The sequence below is a fragment of the Panthera onca genome, chromosome X, assembly GCF_046562875.1.
Source record: "Panthera onca isolate mPanOnc1 chromosome X, mPanOnc1 haplotype 2, whole genome shotgun sequence".
In the NCBI taxonomy this organism is placed as follows: Eukaryota; Metazoa; Chordata; class Mammalia; order Carnivora; family Felidae; genus Panthera; species Panthera onca.
Window position 1 is genome coordinate 63,843,406 of NC_138357.1, and position 20,647 is coordinate 63,864,052.

Below are 20,647 nucleotides of genomic sequence, written 5' to 3' on the forward strand. Positions count from 1 at the left end.
GAGCTTTCCCTCTAAGGTCAGGAACAAGACAAGGATGCCCACTCTTAGCACTTTTATTCAACAAAGTACTAGAAACCTAGCCACAGTAATCAGACAAGGAAAAGAAATAAGAGGCATCTATATTGGCAAAAAAATAAATTAAAATATCTCTATTTGCAAAAGTCATGATATTATACATTGAGAATTCTAAAGATTCCACCAACAACTACTGGAAATAAATTCAGTAAACCAGCAGGCTACAATATTAATACTTAGTAATCAGTAGAATTTCTATACACTAAAAAATGAAGTCAGAAAAATAAGAAATTTAAAAACAAACATTTACAACTGCAACAAAAACAATTAAATATCTAGGAATAAATTTAACTAAGGAACTTAAAGACATATACTCTGAAAACTATAAAACATTCATGAAAGAAACTGAAGAACAAATGAAAAGAACAAATGAAAAGATATTCTATGCTCATGGATTGGAAGAATTAATATTGTCAAAATGTCCATATTACCCAAAGGAATCTAGAGATTCAATGCAATCCCTATCAAAATACCAATAGCATTTTTCACAAAACTAGAACAAATAATACTAAAACTTTTATGGAACCGTAGAAGACCCTGGATAGCCAATGCAATCCCGAGAAAGAACAAAATTGGAGGTATCACAATCCCCGACTTCAAGATATACTACAAAGCTATGGTAATCAAAACAGTATGGTACTGGCACAAAAAATAGACCCATGTATCAAAGGAACAGAATAAAGAGTCCATAAGTAAACCCACATTTCATGGGGGGGATAGGCTAAATATATATGGAGATTAAGGAATGCACTTGTGATGATCAGCAGGTATTTAATAGAAGTATTGAATCACTGTATTGTACACCAAAAACTAATATTACACTATTAACTAACTAGAATTTAAATAAAAACTCAAAAATAAAAGTAGGTATGACGCTCTGGAGTTACACTAACTGGGTTTATTTCCTGGTTCTAGCACTTACTAGTTGCCTGGCCTTAAGGTTTAATTTGCAGCCCTATGAATAGGTTTCAATGTCTGTAAAGAGGATTATATGAGTCATATATAAAGTCTTTAGGACAGTAGAAAATCAGGAGAAAAGAATTAACCAAGAGGACTAGATACATGGCTTTGGTCAAATTATTTAACCTTCTGTGCCTCAGTTTCCTTATCTATTATAATGAGAAGGTTCTCTAGAGTTCATTCCAAATCTAAAATGATTCCATGATGCAATAGCTTGAAGATTTCAAACTTGGGTGACTGACTAAGGAGAATGATATACTGGTGGCAGACATCGTTTTATCTAGAGCAGTAGTTCTCAAACTTTAGCCTACATTAAAATCACCTGGAAGGTTTCTTAAACACAGATTGCTGACCCAACTACCAGAATATCTGATTGGGAAGGTTGGAGTAGTGGCAGAGAATGTGCATTTCCAACTTGCAGGTGATTCTAATACTGCTGGTCCAAAGACCCTACCTTGAGAATCCCTGGTTTAGGAAATGGGGAAAAAATCCATCGAAATGGAATGTGTATACACTACAATTTGGAATGGTTCTCATGAAAGCACCCGCAAGTAACTACATTTTGTAAAATTTTACGTGAGAAAATGAAGTCACAGAATTATAGTTTCATATAGAGTTATAGTTGCTTCTTCTGGTTTCCATAGCACTTTCTACATATATGTATTACTTAATATTGTTAACACCTCCTATTTTATTATCACATCATTTGCTTTCATGTCTCTTTTTTTTTAACGTTTTATTTATTTTTGAGACAGAGAGAGACAGAGCATGAACGGGGGAGGGGCAGAGAGAGAGGGAGACACAGAATCGGAAGCAGGCTCCAGGCTCTGAGCCATCAGCCCAGAGCCCGACGCGGGGCTCGAAATCACGGACCGCGAGATCGTGACCTGAGCTGAAGTCCGCCGCTTAACCTACTGAGCCACCCAGGGGCCCCATGTCTGTCTCTTTCAATGGACCCTCAAGTACTAGAGGTAGAGGATCATCTTATTTCATTCCCAACATCTAATAATTCCTGAAACATATCAAGAAAAATAAAATAATGAGATAGCATTTTTCTTAAAGTAGTAATTTAAAAATGAGATGGAAGCAAAGATTTAGGCACAAAGATATTCCATGAAAATTAAACATTCAATAAAAGAAAGGTTGGATACATTATAGATAACAGACTGTTAGGCAGACATTTAAAATCATTTTAAGACTGCCTTTGCTGCATCCAAAAGGGTTTGGATTGTTGTGTTTTCATTTTCACTTGTTTCCATGTATTTTTTAAATTGCTTCTTTAATTGCCTGGTTGACCCATTCATTCATTAGTATGATTCTCTTTAACCTCCATGCATTTGGAGGTTTTCCAAATTTTTTTCCTGTAATTGATTTCAAGTTTCATTGCATTGTGATCTGAAAGTGTGCATGGTATGATCTCAATTCTTTTATATTTATTGAGGACTGTTCTGTGACCCAGTATGTGATCATGGAACATGATCATGAAAAATAAAATAAAATCATTTTAAAAGAGTACTTAATAGTATTGGAAAATGCTCAAGATGTTAAAATTGGATATAAAATGTTACATACTATGACGCAAATTATGAAAAATATGATATACATAATATATACATAGATAGAAAAGTAATACAATATAATTTGGGTTATAAGAAGTATTTTAATTCAATAAAAAGTATATAATAATTTAATCATCAACTTGAGGTTTAGTTGTGGTATATCACATTGAAGTTGAATGCAAAAATTTTTGCACTGTTTTTATTTGCTTCTTATGATCAATAAATGTTTATGAAGAAATTACTCTAGGTAACCATAATGCTAGATGATAAGGATGAACAGTATCCCAAAATCATTTTCTTTAGAATATATTAACTGGTATATAAAGTTTCTTTTTAAATGCTAGATAACTTTATTTTAAATGTTAAGGGTCTATCATATTTCTGTCTTGAGCTTTTGCTGATGTATTTTCTTTAAAAATAATTTTTAAAGTGTATATATTTTGAGAGAGAGAGCAAGTAGGGTAGGGACAGAGGGACAGGGGAGACAGAATCCTAAGCAGGCTCCACATTGTCAATGCAGAGTCTAATGTGGGGCTCAAACTCACGAACCATGAGATCATGACCTGAGCTGAAATCAGGAGTTAGATGTTTAGCTGACTGAGCCACCCAGGTGCCTCTGGGTGTATTGATGTATTTTCAAAATTCCCTTCATTTCAGACATCCAGAATGGAGTATTTCTTCAGAACAAAGGTAAAATCTAAGTACAATTCTTAGTATGATTCTCCTTACATTTGGATTTTTTTTTTATAATTTCTATTTGAGAACATTTGTGTTTGTTATGAAACATCTCTTTCCTTTTAACCAGGATAAAGAATGAACAATGTTCATGACCATGAAAAACTTCCTTTTTAATCTTCTTGATTAAGATGTTTCTAACAGAAATGGAAACAGCATTCAAATAAAATAGGATACTATTTGAGCAATCCAAGTGCTCCAAATCACTTGTACCTGTTCTTATCAGATAACTGAAGCAAAAATCCTATGTATGTATATACAAGTACATATCTCTGAGTTCCCTTAATAGCACCCAGTGAAAGAAAGTTCTGGCAAAAAATAAGAGCTTAATTAACATTGAGTAAAACAGCATAACTATCATATTTAATTATTACCATTCACTAGTGCTAGTAACTGGTGTTTTGAGGAAAAAGAGATTAATAGAAGAAATAAATTCCTGAATTCTATAAGTTTTACAGTACAGGGTAATGGTCCTCAAGCTTTTTGAGTATAAAGACCTCTTTTTAATACCAAAAATTTCCATGAACCCCACATAACAGTAGTTGTCAAGTTCAGTGTCGCTGACTGAGCAACTACATAAAAATAGTAACTTTCATAAATTAAGTACCACTTTTAAGTAAATGAGAAAGTTTATTAAACTATAGTCAATTCTTGTTGCAAATAAAAACAGGGATCACCTGCAATGACAGAGCTCTCGATTCCCAAGGGAATCACCAGTAAAAAGTGTATAGCTTTGGCAAAGATATACATACAATGTATATCAATTGACTATAATAATTTTGAAGTTCCTCCTAGGTGCCAGGCACTATGACAGGCCCAGGCGATAAAAGATAGAGTCCCTACCTTCAAAAAGTTTAATATAATGGAACATTAACCAAAAATTATAAATACAATCAGTCAGTACAAAGAATGATATAATTAGATAAGGAGATAGTGAAGCGGTCAAGAAAAGGTGCCTATGGATGACAACTGGGCCAAGTCTTAAAGGATGAATTGGAATTACTGGGGTTTAGGAGAAGATGGAATTCCAGGCTGATTGAAAGCCCAAAGCAAATCTACAGAAGTGATAGATATTATCATGTGGACTTGGAGACAAAGCTCTGAATTGGTCCTATAAAATAATATATAAAGCAATTGTAGAATATAAGGATAAAAGAGATAGGAAGAAGAATAGTCATAAAGGACCTTATGTGATTATGTTAAAGGAGCCTGAATCTTATGCTGAAAATAATGAGGAACCATTAAAGAGTTTTAAGCTGAGATGTGGCATAATCAGACTTCTATTTTAGATAGAACTTTCAGGTAGCTGTAGAGTAGATGAACTTGAAAAGGATAAGAAGAGAGGTAAGGAAAATATTTGTTGAATAAAATGATTTAATGGACGGATAATCCTGTAATAGTCCCAAAAAGAGAAGGTGAGAGTTTGAACTATGACTATAGTAGTAGGAATAGAAAATAAGGAACAGTTCAATAAATATTTACATCAAATCAGCAGGATCTAGTGACTGATTGAATGTAAAATATAAAGGAGAAGAAGTAAAAGATAAATCCTAGTTTGAGTAACTGGGAAGAAAATGGTGTTTCCAAATGAGACTGAAAATACTGAATGAAGAAGTCTTTTGAGCGAAAAACTGAGGTCAATTTTAAATATGTTGAAGTGCCTGTGAGACAGAGCTATCTAGCAAGAGTTGGATGATGAGCAAGTGGTGAGTATGATGTTCAAGTGAGAGAAATGTGGACTTGTCATATAGATTAATCAAAGATAAAGTATAAATTAGTTCACACAAGGAAAGAGTGCAAAATCAGAAAAAAATGTGTAAGAGAATCCTGGGAACACCTACATTGAGAGAGTGGAGAGAAGTCCATGAAAAGCATAGAGAAAGTACAGTTAAATATACACAAGGAGAGCCAAAAAATGTTAAAGAGTGTTATGAAGTAGAAAGTTTCAAAGAGAAAAATGTGATCAATAGTGTGGAATGAAGTTGTGCTATCTAGTAAGATAAGACATTTTTAAAATGTTCATCAGACTTAGAAATTAGACAAATAACTATAATGATAAATAACAATAAGTAGTTTCTGTGGAGTGGAAAAGAAAATTTAGACTCCAGTGGGCCATAAATTCCTTTATTTCTTCAACAGTGATTTATTAAGTATGTTTCATTTGACAAGCATGATACCATATACTGGGCAAAATAACATGGCTGCCTTTCCTTATATTGCTTTTACCATGTGGGTAGGTGCCTATCTCACCAATACTCTGGACAATGGAGAAGAATAATTTTAATGGGGAATATCAAAAAATTAAGGAAATAATTTGCAACCATTTTCCTGGTTAGAGAGAGGAAATATATTCTCAATTAGGAGGAAGAGAGAAGATTTTATATTTACACACACACACACACACACACACACACACACACACACAAAACGCCATAATCCTGAATCAGCTGAGCTCCAGGAAAACCAAAAACCTAGATTATTTTTTACTTTCTTTATTTTTACCCATCTTAACAAATGACAAGAGGAAAGGAAATAGATTTAAAATGAAGCTGTATTGGATAGACAGGTTGGAAGATGGTGGCAGTGTAGGAGGACCCTAGTCTCTGTCCCAGAAATACAACTAGATAACTACAAATCATCCTAAATACCCCAGAAATTGACCTGAAGATTGGCAGAGAAAACTCTACAACTAAAGGTAGAGAAGAGGCCACATAGAAGAAGGTAGGAATTCTGACATGGTTTAGGACAGAAACAGATCTTGGCCACTGTGGTGGCGAGAGAGCTGCAGTCATGGAGAGTGGCAAGAGAAAGACTAACACACAGGGGAGCTCAGAGCGTGGGGAATAAATCCTCATAGAAACTGGCTTGGAAAGGGAGAGGGGCCAAACTTTGTGACTTCTGGCAACCATCTGGGCTTAAAGTTTGGAGTTTTAAAGGTCAGCAAGACAGGCTGGGATAGGGGCCGGAGGGCACTGTGGTGCTCCTGGGGTGAAGGCAGAAAAAACAACCCATAGATATACAGTGTGGAATCAGTGATCTGAAGAGTACTGGGACACACAGTGGGGAGGTTATATTCTCATTTCAGAGTGTGTCGCAGAGAGGCAGTGTTCATGGAGAGACACCTCTGGGAACAAAAGAACTGGCAGGTGCCATTTCCCTCCCCTGCCCCTCAGCATAAGCACAGGGCAACCTGTGGGAACACGTGTAGCTCCAAAACTTGCTATCTAACTTGCTTACATCAAGCCCTCTCCCCCCATATTCTGGTGGAACTGCCCTTCTCCACCTCCTTTGCTTCAGCCCCCAATGTGGTAGGCCCCCTACCCCAGAGGACTGGCCCAAACCCCTGCCCACAGTGCATCTCCTGACTTGGGAATTTTGCAGAGTCTCAGTTTCAGCGGTGGTAGCAACAGGTCTCATTTCAAAAGCAGACCAGACCATGTCTAGTTAAAACATACTACATTTATGGCAGGGACCAAACACTGCCCACAACAGGCAGAGTACCTCTGTAGATAACTACCCTGAAGGACAGAGCAAAAGGCAGAATACATGCAGCACACATTGGAGACACTTCCAGAAGCACCAGGACCTGGAGAACAGGGGATACTACATGGCAGGGCACTACAGGACCTCTTCTTCATAAGGCCATTACTCTCCAAGATATCTCATTTTATTATCTCCTTACTTTGGAAATATGCTTTCCTGGGTCTATCTAGTAAACCAAATCTCAGATTCAGCAGATTATATGCATCTATATTCCTATAACTCTTGGACTTTTTCACCAAGAACCCTAGGTTTTCCATATTCTTTCTAAGATAAAGACTTTCCATATTTTCCAGTATTATTTTTGTTTTTCAGCTTGAGTTTCTCCATTTTAGTATCTGTCTTATTCTTTATGGTTAAAAAGCTCCTAGTTACTTCTGAATACTTGTTTTCCTATTAATACCCCTTGTTGTTGTTATTCTAATAAGTGGATTCTTTGATTTCAATTTAAAATTTTTAAATCTTTGGATCTCTCTAGATATTACCAATCTTTACTACTATTCTTTGCTACTTTGAAAATATTTAGGTGCCTAACTTGCCACAAAATGTGAATAAAATACTCCTCTTATTACTTTTTTTTTAAAGGGAAGTCTTATTTTAGCAAGTGTATCCTTCAAATCATTGCTATCCTCACATTTTACTGTCACTCTCTAAAAGCAATCCACAGTATGGGGTGCCTGGGTGGCTCAGTCGGTTAAGCATCCAACTTCAGCTCAGGTCATGACCTCATGGCTTGTGAGTTCAAGCCCTGCGTCGGGCTCTGTGCTGACAGCTTAGAGCCTGGAGCCTGCTTCAGATTCTGTGTCTCCCTCTCTCTGCCCCTCTCTCGCTCACGCTCTGTCTCTCTCTCAAAAATAAACATAAAAAATTAAAAAAAAATAAAAGCAATTGACAGTAAGGGATAATGATAGCCAACAAAAATACTGTTATAGAAGCTTACATTTAGTCTGGGAATCCCTTTTGAGCTGCTATTATTATTAGCTATTATAATTATGTTTGTAGTTGAATATATTGTACTGTGAAGTAAAAAAAAATTGCCTTAATAACCATCTGACTTTGAGCAATTTTTTTACATCTCAAACCTAAATTACTAGGTGAGGAAATAGTGCAATGCAACAATAGCAAGTATATTAGAAAATCAGGAGGCATGATGGACTAGATATACTAGAGCAGAATATATATATATATATATATATACACACACACACACACATAATGCATATATATATATACATATTTTTAAATATTTTATTTATTTTTGAGAGAGAGAGAGCATAAGCAGAGGAGGGGCAGAGAGAGGGAGACAGGAGACAGAGAATCCTAAGCAGGCTCCATGCTGTCAGTGTAGAGCCTATATGGGGCTCGAACTCACAAACCCCAAGATCATGACCTAGTCTGAAATCAAGAGTCCGACACTTAACCCACTGGGCCACCCAGACGCCCCAAGCACTGGATATATTTTAGCATTTAGATGGACTATCTAGAAATTCTGACTTTTAAAATCCTCAGTAATCTAGGGGCACCTGAGTGGCTCAGTCTGTTGAGCGACTGACTTCAGTTTAGGTCATGATCACGTGGTTCTTGAGTTTGAGCCCTGTATCAGGCTCTGTGCTGACAGCTCAGAGCCTGGAGCCTGCTTTGGATTCTGTGTGTCTTTCTCTGCAACACCCCCCAACCCCTGCTCATGCTTTCTATCTCTCTCAAAATAAATAAACATTAAAAAATGTTTTTTTTTAATCCTCAGTAATCTAAAAAAACAGGTTAAAAGAGTTTATATTTATATTTTTCTTAGATGTCCTTTTAGCCTTTTTTATTTCATGTCTTGGAAGGATAAACACTATTAGAAATTCTCTCTCGTACTTTTTTTGTAATTTTTTGTAGTTTTATGCTGGATTTGCTTAATGGGTGTTTCATCATCACCTGTAAACAAAGAAGATTAAACTACTATGCATAGCACATTTAACAACATCAGAAAACACTTTAAAATAATGAATAAAATATTTTGTAAATCGAAAAAACCTCTTGGTATATTTGAGACTCCTCTGGAACCATACTTTCTTGAGGTATTATTAATCTCTGTACTATGTCAAAATGAACTAAGAAATATAAAATCAGAATTCTAATCAGAATTGAACTGTAAATATGAGACACATTTTAAAATTCACAACAAAAGGGATCAGCTTACATTATTATTAACATCACATAAAAAATTACTGGATTGTGGTTATTTCACATTAGCTATCTGGGTGTAAAGGTATGACAGGTTTTAGGTTTGGGAATTATTAGACTGATACAGATTCAAATTCCAGCTATGCCACTCAATAACTAAGCAGTCATGGTTAAATTACTTAAATTCATAAAGTCTCACATCTTTTATTTATAAAATATCTAATTTTAGTAAACATGGATGCTATGAAAATTAAAAAGAGAGAATGTACTATGTAAAGTACCCATCGTGGTACCTTAAACATTACAGTGTTCAATAAATACTGAAAGCAGCATGATCTAGTAGAAAAATAATATTATAGTCTTGGAATCCTAATATATCAGGGCTTGAATCTGAGTATTTATAATTTATCAACTATGTTACCATGAGTAAGTCGTCTAATCTTTGTATCTTTGTTTTCTCATCTATAGTGAGGGCAACAATGATAATATACTTTACATGGCTATTCAATGATTAAATAAGAAAATACACAGTGAGCATTCAATAAAGCATTCATTCTCTTACCTTTTCTCAAAAATCAAATATAATGTATAGCTATCTCTTAAGAAAATAGAATGGAATATTAAGAATGAAATCTTGCCATTTGCTACGATGTGGATGGAGCTAGAGAGTATTATGCTAAGTGAAATAAGTCAGAGAAAGAAAATACCATATGATTTCACTCATATGTGGAATTTAAGAAACAAAACAGATGAAAATAGGGGGAAAAAAAGAGGCAAACCAGGAAATAAGACTCTTAACTACAGAGAACAAACTGAAGGATACTGGAGGGGATGTGGAGGGGGATGGGTTTAATAGGTGATGGCGATTAAGGACTGTCTGTACTTGAGCACTGGGTGGTATATGTAAGGCTTGAATCACTAAATTGTACACCTGCAACTAATATTGCACTGTATGTCAACTAATTGGAATTTAAATAAAAAATTGGAGAAAGAAAAAACTGCATATCTGCTATGTCACTATAAAAACACTTAGCTCTAGGTGAAGGGGATTAAGGAGTGAACTTGCTGTGATGAGCACTGGGTGTTTTATGGAAGTGTTGAATCACCATATTGTACACCTGAAACTAATATTACACTTCATATTAACTAACTGGAATTTAAATAAAAACATAAAAAATAAAGACATTTAGCTCTTACGTCTTCTGTGATACAAAAGGATAACTGAGAAAGTCCTTATCAAAAAAATGAAATATAAGCTATAGCCAAAAATGCTGTTTTTAACCTTGTTTTGTAAAGTACTACTACTTTAAATGAATTTTACTAAAAGGACAAAATTCTAAAGTTATCTGTACAATAAACAATATTAAGATCTCTATTAAAGCCAAAGAGCTAGAAAAATAAGACATTTTACTATTTTCTCAATAAAAACACTGACACTATTATTAAGGTTTCATAATACATTTGTGGAATAAATTCCATAAGGAAAGCACTCATTCATTCTCTCTCACTCTCTCTCTCTCTTTCTCCCCCACCCCTCCTACCACTGGGACAATCTGTTTAGTAGTATAAATAATGACACTGACAATCCTTTCAACTTTTCTTAACATACCTTGAGAAACTATTAAACAGTGCAAGTGAAACTTATGAAATAATCATTGAACCCAATGTCTGCCTGAAGAGATTTCACATTAGCTATGACACAACATATTGCTATGACAAAACAGAGTATGGTGACAAAAGCAACAATTACTATTACAATTATTCTACTGCTGCTGCTGCTCTTAACAATAAAATAATGACTCTTATCTTTTATTGAATATTAATTGGGTTTCTTGTAGTCTGCTAAATACCTTTAACTATTTTGTCTCAGTTAATCCTCACAACAACTGTATGAAGAATGTATAACCACCTTTGTTTTATAGATAAAGAAACTAACTTGCCAAAAGGCACAGTTGTCAGAGTCAGGATATAAAAACCAGGTCTAACTCAGGGTTTTCATGTGGCTCAGTTGGTTAAGCCTCTGACTCTTGATTTTGGCTCAAGTCATGATTGCATAGTTTGTGGATTTGAGCCCCTTGTCCAGCTCTGTGTTGACAGCATTTTCAGAGCCCACTTGGGATTCTGTGTCTCCCTCTCTCTTTGCCCTTCTCCCACTTGCATGTGTGTGTGTGTGTGTGTGTGTGTGTGTGTGTGTGCACTTTCTCTCTCTCTCAAAAATAAATACATATTTTATTTAATTTTTTATTTCTTTTAATGTTTATTCATTTTTGAGAGACAGAGAGAACAGAGCATGAGCTGGGGAGGGGCAGAGAGAGAGGGAGACAGAATCCAAAGCAGGCTCCAGGCTCTGAGCTGTCAGCACAGAGCCTGACGTGGAGCTTGAACTCACTGACCATGAGACCATGACCTGAGCCGAAGTCAGATGAGCCACCCAAGTGCCCCTCAAAAATAAATAAATATTTTTAAAAACAGGTTAACTCTAAAGCCCATGGTTTTTGGGGCGCCTGGGTGGCTCAGTCGGTTAAGTGGCCGACTTCGGCTCAGGTCATGATCTCGCGGTCCGTGAGTTTGAGCCCCGCGTCGGGCTCTGTGCTGACAGCTCAGAGCCTGGAGCCTGTTTCGGATTCTGTGTCTCCCTCTCTCTGACCCTCCCCTGTTCATGCTCTGTCTCTCTCTGTCTCAAAAATAAATAAACGTTAAAAAAAATTAAAAAAAAAATAAAGCCCATGGTTTTTAAAACTGCCTCCTAATTTCTCTGGGAACATTTGTCTTATACTGCTACAATAAATATATAAAACACCATAAATCTTGTTTCTTTTACAAATTTTTAAAATAAAAACCAAGACATGGAAATTTATGCAGTGGATGATTCTGATGTTTCTTACATAAAAATGAGAATATTTACTCTGTATCAGACATGTTTTCTTAATATTAAGAACACCACTCATTTTACCATTAACAAACATAAAAAGTAGTTCAAAAACTTGGAAATATAATTCCTGGTAATTCTTTTCTGATCCTACAAAAAATCTGTTTAAATGTTTATTTATGATCTTTAAGTATGTTCCTTCTATCCCGACTTTCTCAAGGGTTTTTATTAAGAAAGGGTGCTGGATTTTGTCAAAGGCCTTTTCTGCATCGATTGACAGGATCATATGGTTCTTCTCTTTTTTTTTGTTAATGTGATGTATCACGTTGATCGATTTGCGAATGTTGAACCAGCCCTGCATCCCAGGAATGAATCCCACTTGATCATGGTGAATAATTCTTTTTATATGCTGTTGAATTCGATTAGCTAGTATCTTATTAAGAATTTTTGCATCCATATTCATCAGCGATATTGGCCTGTAGTTCTCTTTTTTTACTGGGTCTCTGTCTGGTTTAGGAATCAAAGTAATACTGGCTTCATAGAATGAGTCTGGAAGTTTTCCTTCCCTTTCTATTTCTTGGAATAGCTTGAGAAGGATAGGTATTATCTCTGCTTTAAATGTCTGGTATGGAACCCAATTTGACAGTAAATTTCATATATTAAAAAATAAAAAAAAATGTTTATTTAATTTTGAGAGAGAGAGAGAAAGAGAGAGAGATTACAGGATTACATAAGAATCACTAATATTAGGAATTTCTGGTATAGGAGAGGATAATGATAAGATTTACCAGGGCTAGCATGTTTTTTAACAGCAACATTCAAATCATATCTTGTCTCATATCGGTAATAAGTTATAGTAAAGACTAGATTTGGAAAGGAGGATACCTAGATTTTAATATTGACTCTAATACTGTCTGTGGGACTTGCCAAGTCACCTCACCACTTTGAAACTTTAGTCTCCTCTGTGCAATTAAAGGGTTGGACTAGGTTAATAACATTAGCATCCCTGGGACACCTGGGTGGTTCAGTTGGTTAAGCGTCCCACTCTTGATTTCAGCTCAGGTCATGATCTCTCAGTTCATGGGTTTGAGCCCTGCATTGGGCTCTGCACTGTCAGTGCAGAGCCTGCTTGGGACTCCCTCTCTCTCCCTCTATTTCTGCCCCTCCCCTACTCTCGCTCTCTCAAAATAAGTAAACTTAAAAAAAAGACCCTTAGTATCTCTAACTTTATATGAGTTTATTCTACAAAAACAGAAGGTCAGCTATCTTAAGGACACTGCGCAGAACTACTTTGCTCAATTTGGAACTCTGTTCATTATCTTTTTCAGTTTTATTTCAACATGTACAGCTATTAGTGAAGAGTTCCCTTGGTTCTTCTAATATATATGCCTTTATCACAAATATCCAAATAAGCTGACTATTGCTCTGTAACCTCCCTGAAAATACACTATCACATATCACACACAAATGATATTTCTCCCATATCATGTGCAACCAACAATCTGCATTCCTCCTAGTAACTTCAACAGACTAAGAACTTGAGTTGAACTTTATTTTGTACTTTAAGAAAAAAAGTCACTATTTACTGAAACATATTTTCTAGTTCTAGCTTATATCAAATTGAAAATTCATTTTTTATACCAAAATTCAGCTTTAAATCACGTACAGTTAACCAGTCTGAACAGGAACCAACACTACCAAATTCTAAAATTAATGATTCAAACTATCAAGATATTCTCCAAATGCACCTGAATCAAAATAGTATTTCTTTTGGTTCAAATGCCTTAATTGGATTTTTTCACCCTTCTGTTAGAACTGTGTGGTAACTGATAGCCCATCCAATAAGATATTAGCTTAAAATTCATTCAAAAGAAAAGAACACATCTTTCAATACCCAAAACAAAAATTTTATTCACAACTTATAAATTATCTCATTATTCATCTGCCCATTGAGTTATTTAGCAATAAGATCTTATTGCAGCATTATTGCTATTGTATCATATTAAGTGCAAACTAAAAAAAAAAATAATGGTGTCGCTATAGGCAGTATAGTAAAAGCTGTACATTTGTGTTTGCTTATGTGTAAGATAGTTTAATGAAGCCATAAATATCAACCAATAAACCAGGGGCAATTGATTTCTCAGTCTCACTCATCTGGTTCTGGACCTTCTAAAATTATTTTAATATCACACAGCTCTAAACTATCTTTTATTTTTTTATTAATTTTTTTAATGTTTATTTTTGAGAGAGACAGACCGAGTGTGAGTGGGAAAGGGCAGAGAGAGAGAGGAAGACACCGAATCTGAAACAGGCTCCAGGCTCTGAGCTGTCAGCACAGAGCCCGGCGTGGGGCTCGAACTTTGGAATGGCGAGATCATGACCTAGGCTGAAGCCAGATGCCCAACGGACTGAGCCACCCAGGCGCCTCTCTAAACTATCTTTCAAAGACTGACATCTCTAATCTCTACTACACAGGACAGAGTTAACTAGGAAAATGTTACTAATATATTACCCTTGATATGCTTATTTGATTGGTAGCATTTTCAGTCAGTGAAAACATGCCATGGAAGAAACAAGAAATACATTACTTAACTACATAAACACTAGAGTTTCATAGTCTCCCAGTTAGGATTTAAAGTGGGGCTACTGACTATACCAACACAGACATACCCCTGGAGGGTAAATAGGTATTAATCTTTATCCCTATGTTTTCGATCATGTCATTCTACCTATCTGGAATTACTTTCCTTTCTCCCATGGTCTACCCTAATCTTTTAAGTCTGATGTCTTCCATGAAACCTTGAGCATTCTAGTCAATATTGATATCTTCTACATCAAGCCAGTGTTGCAAAGTTAACACTTAGTGTTCTCTAATTGTTCAATATATGCTGGTTTGATTTCCACAACTGAATTATAACTTCCTTGAGGACACATTCATGTCTTACATTTCTTTTTCATCCAGAGTTGTGGGAAAAAGAAGGTATGCAAAAATATTCATTAATTGATTAATTAGATTCAACAAAAACATCTCCTATTACTACATTAGTACAAAGACATTAGAACCTTTCTCCAAAAATAAAAAAGTTCCCAAAGAGTAATTAAAACCACAAGTCTGCTTCATGAAGAAAACTACTGATTTAATAAAATCAGTGTATTCTTTGTGTATAATGATATCAATTTGTCCTATGATTATAAGCTTGAAGATAGTTCTTTGCCCATTCAGTTTTAGAGAAGACAAGTATTTAAAAGTTCTTACTACATCTCTATGACCAAAATGCTTCAGACACAGTTAAAAAATAATAAACCAGGACTTGCTTCCTGTAACACTTAACTACATGGTATTTGACAAGGTCTTCTTTTTTAGTCATTCACAATGAAAATTATCTTTTGTGGTGGGGGTGGATATATTTCTCTTGAAAGGTATTCTAATCAGAAGGACACTTCAATATATGATATTTAATAACTGTAAAATTACAGAACCATCAATCAACTAACCTATACCATTTATAAAGATATCAGGGTCATAAAATCAGGAACAACTTTGCGAGCACTAAAATTAGTTAATTTTTATCATTATCAGAACAGAGATACCTGAGATTCATAAGAGAGTAGTTTCCACTGCTAATTCTGTTGGAAGCTCATTCATGCTCAGTTACTGACTGGTATCAAAAGCATCTAATACGTATAAACATAAATAATCTGCTATTTGTATTGAACAGGCAGTTCTCAACTTCAGATATATTCACTTAGACAGAGATTATTTTAACAGACATGTTTGCCTGCTGAAAATAAGAGTTTCTTGTCTTCTCTCTTCAGCTAATTAATCTTTTCCAAATCTCTTACTCTCAGCTAATTAATCATTTACAAATCTCTTACTCCTCAAATATTTGCATATGTTTCCCAATCACAGACATGTAACTGGTTATGAAGTCATCTCTCTGAATAAAAGAAATAGCTCTAATTTAAAAATTAATAAAACCTCATCAATATTAAAAATGTACTAAGTTTCAACTATATGCAAGGAAATCAGTTGGTTCCAGGGGTCACAAGTCATAAGTAATAAAATGACCTGGTCCTAAAGAAGCTTATAAACTGAACGAAGAGATAGGCACACAGATAATAAGATAATAACAATTTATATAGTAACCAAAGTTGTTTATCGCAGTGATTACTAGAAGTGGTTGTATCACTTTGATTGACACCGAATTTCTAAACGGTAACTTTTTAGAAGTTGATAGATTTCTAGTAAATATTAAAAAACATGAAGTATTGGAACATTTATACATTCATGCACCTGATGTGGTCCCTCTTTGCCTAATATAAGACTATTAACTAAATCTTCACTTAATTGAAGTGCATCCTATGAATTCTAGTTAACTAAATCTTCACCTTAAAGTTGCACTGTATCCTATGAATTCTAGTAAACCCTTCTGAGTCTAAGTATAGAAATCTCAGTTGAGCTTGAGATTCCTTGATCAGGCATGACTTTAAAGTATTCCAAAGGGTTGGTACTAAGGATGAATATGAGAATGAGTAAAATAAATAAAAAATAAAAAATTAGAGAGGGGCACCTGGATAGCTCAGTCAGTTGAGCATTTGATCCGATTTTGGCTCAGGTCATGATCTCACAGTTCATGAGTTTGAGCCCCACATTGGGCTCTGTGCTGACAGCTCAGGGCCGGGAGCTTCTTCAGACTCTGTGTCTCTCTTTCTCTCTGACCCTCCCCTGCTCACGCTCTGTCTCTCTCTCTCTCTCTCTCAAAAATAAATAAACATTAAATTTTTTTTAAAAAAATTAGGGAAAGGGTAATACAAAAGGAGAAAGAAACGCTAACAACTACTACTGCTTTAAATAAAAAAATTAAGAACTATAAAATAATAATATAATGGAAAATATGCTTATCAAATATATGCCCATAATCTTTCTTTCCTTCCCTCTATACAAAGTTAAACTTACTAAAACCATACTTTATTTATTAACATAATTGTCAAAGGGAATTTTCAAGATGATCCTTTCTACCCTGTTCATAAATACACATTAAATGAGGAGTTATTTGAAAGGTGAAATAAGAAATGAAAGGCTAAATTCACAACAATCTAATGTATGATCTTTAGCAAGTTCCACAACCTCTCTCTTTTCCTCCAAGTCATATATTTGTGCCTCTCTAAACTTTGTATCTTACCTCCAGTTAAGGTAACTTCAGTTAGATAGATGTGAAATATTCAGTGATTTCTTTTATAAAGAATTAAATCTGAAAAAAGGAACAGGCTATTAATTTTTATGTAGTCTGGATTACTGCCTAGATCTGATTAAGCTTCAGCTTAGGACAAATGTTAACTTTCAGTATATCTCAGCTACAACTAATCAATAATGGTCTTATAAATGTGAGGTTCAGAGAGGAGGAAAGCATGTGACAAACCTTCTTGACCAGAGCTACGCAAATCAAACAGGCAATGAACCTGATATACTCACACTTCGTATACTTTTGCGTGGTACATTGATCTTGGCCTGTAGTCTTTCCTTTTGACTGAATAAGAGCATAATAAAAGCCACCCTGGATTAGTTCATCCAGCTCAGTATTCTGTTTTTCATAATATCAGTTGTGCAGTTCTAAGCACATACTAGGCAATCAATATGTCATTAAACTGTTTTTGAAATAAGCAGGCATATCTGACTTCTAAAGCATCCCAAATAAAAGCCATAAAATGCTTCCATCAAATGCATGCAAATTTAACTCCTTTTTGAAACTTCATTTCCAGTATACAAAACCTTTTTAACTACTTGTCCACTTATCTTAAGATAGATATTTCTACCCAATGACCCAGTAATTCTACTTTCAGTATATACCTTAGATAACTCTTGCAAATGTGTACAGCATTATACAGTTAGTTACTGCAGCATTTCTTGTAATTGGGGAAAAAAATGAAAGCAACCTATAAATGTCCATGAAGAGGGAGTGGATAAATAAAATGAGCCATATTTGTATAATAAATTATTACATATACAAATGTAGATACATCAACACGGGTAGATATCAAAAGTAATGTTTGATAAAGGGTACAAAACCTAGACATATACTAATATTTATGTAAATTTAAAAACATAAATATATTGTATATTTTATTTTATTTAAATGTTTAGTTTTGAGAGAGACCTAGAGTGAGAGCAGGGGAGGGGCGGAGAGAGAGAGACAGATAGACAGACAGACAGAATTTGAAGAAGGCTCCAAGCTCTGAGCTGGCAGCATAGAGCCTGACGCAGGGCTCAGACTCATGAACTGTGAGATTATAACCTGAGCCGAAGTTGGATACTCAACCAATCGCGCCACCCAGATGCCCCCAAAATATTGTAAATTTTACTTGAATGCATATTTATGCGTGGAAAAGGATACACCTAGTACCTCATGAAAGTAGTTGTCTCCAGGAGGGAGAGCAGAGAATAATACTAGTGAGCGTGGTCAAAGAAGACTTCAACTTCACTATATTTTATTTACTTGGTTTTAAAAAGAACTGGAAACAAATGGGACAAAATATTGACTATTGTAAACTCTTGGAGGTGGAAACATGGATATTTAATATATTATTATTTATAACCTTTATATTTTAAAATTTTCTCATATAAATAAATTTTCTTGGGGCACCTGGGTGCCTCAGTTAGTTAAGCACCCAACTTTGGCTCACATCATGATCTCGCAGTTTGTGAGTCTGAGCCCCATGTTGGGCTCTGTGCTGACAGCTCACAGCCTGCAGCCTGCTTCAGATTCTGTGTCTCCTCTCTGCCCCTCCCCTGCTCACACACTGTCTCTCTCTCTCTCTCAAAAATAAATGAACATTAAAACATTAAAAAAATTTTCTTATAAAACATACAAAGAGAATCATGTAATATTGAGAGAATATACTATAAAATTATTAAAAGCAAACAAAAAATAAATACCTCCCTCTATCATCGAGTAGGCTGAGTCACAGGAAGATAGCCCACTCTTTGCTGCTCAAGATCCTAGGAAAAAATTCATATTTACTCTACCCATACACTCCACCATTTATGCTGATTCAATCAACATGTACCCATTCTTTCTAGACAGAAGAATATTAAATAGTCCATTCTGATCAAGGCCCTTCTGACACTTTTTGTAACTTCTTCTCTGACCCCTTTCTTTTCTTTTAAATGTTTATTTATTTTTTTGAAGAGAGAGAGAGAGGGAGAGAGAGAACAGAGGAGGGGCAGAGAGAGGGGCACACAGAATCCTAAGCAGGCTCTAGGCTCTGAGCTGTCAGCACAGAGCCCAATCTGGGGCTCAAACTCACAAACTAGGAGATCATGACCTGAGCCGAAGTTGAATGCTTAACTTACTGAGCCACCCAGGTGCCCCTCTGACCACTTTATTGACATTAATTCTTTCTCAAGAAGTGGTGAATAGAAATGCCAAAATTTTTCCAAGCACCAAGGTACCATGCTTTTATATCAGTATGATTTTCTCCTTTGTTTCAAATACCTTTCTTGATGGTTACCTCTTTATTTAGGGTGTTTTGGCTGCAGAAGACATTACTAAGCTATGATTTCTGAGAGCCTCTATTTTAAGTATTTTAACATTCAGAATAATCTCATTTAATCCTCATAATAAACCTAGGAAATAAATATTATTACCCCTGTTTGTGCGAATGAGGATATTGAAACACAGAGATTAAATAATTTGTCCAAAATAATCAGCTATTAAATATAGGAGCCAGAAATTCAAACCTAGCTCTGAATGACTCTAAATGTCCTGCTGTTTCAAAAGCCTCCATACAGAAAAATTTTACAATGACTTCAAAACCCCTGTCCTGGATCCAATTTTAGCAATTTTAGTAAAACAGTTCAAAATCTAGAGATGTTATTGTTGCATTGCTTTTGCCACAGTTATTCCTAAAAAAGAGTAAGCTTAAAGATGTTTTGCGGTTATTGCTGTTGTATGTCTGTTGGTTTTATACATAAGGCAGCACTAGCTGATGTTAGAGCTAGAGTACTGGTCCTTAATTAGAGATTTTATCCTCCAGAGGATATTTGGCAATCTCTGGAAACATTTTTGGTTGTCACAACTTTGTTGGTGGGAGTAAGCAACTGGCATCTAGAAGCCAGTGATACTGCTAAAAGTCCTATAATGTATAGGACAGCCCTCCAAAACAAATGAACTAACCAGCCGAAAACGTCCATAGTGCTGGTTGAGAAACCCTGACCCAGAGGTTAAGAATTATGGGCCACATTATAGATGATTTTGGGAAAAAAATAACATGCAAAAATAATAGAATGTATGTTAATTACATTGGAATTAAAATAAAAAAAACTTTAAAAGATAGAATGTGTGTACTAAAATATAGAAAACTAAAAGGATTTACAAAGCATGCTCTGTACTAACCAGTTACCAGATAAATTTCTAAAACCATAGGAATGACTGACAGAATTTTGACTTGAAATTCTACAACCGGTCTATGGTGAGAAAGTAAATAAAAGCAGTGTCTAGAACTAAGTGTGTAGGTGCCGTGGTCAGTAAAATGGGATATAGGAGTACAGAACAGTAGCTTTTTAAGAGAGCAAGCACTTTGTTTTTTACCTTGCCTTCACTTGTCCTTCTGATAAAAATCTCTTATTTTTGCTTTTTCTTCTCTTGAGTTTTCTTCAAACAGCTCCTGGATGGTAAAATAACAGAGACAAGAAAAAGGCATATTAAAAATGAATTTCTTTATAAGCATTTATACCTATATT

General features: G+C 35.1%; 1 protein-coding gene across 5 annotated transcripts in view; it reads right to left on the reverse strand.

Moving 5' to 3' along the window:
• TENT5D (terminal nucleotidyltransferase 5D) overlaps window positions 1-20,647 on the reverse strand; it is an 82,251-nt gene that overhangs the window by 56,552 nt on the left and 5,052 nt on the right. For 3 of the 5 annotated variants that reach the window (XM_081792462.1, XM_081792461.1, XM_081792463.1), the window contains exon 2: window positions 20,496-20,571. The gene's annotated coding sequence lies outside the window, so the exon portion shown is untranslated. Of the gene's footprint in view, window positions 1-17,090; window positions 17,162-20,495; window positions 20,572-20,647 lie in introns of those variants that run through there. The other 2 variants (XM_081792468.1, XM_081792467.1) reach the window with 1 other exon arrangement.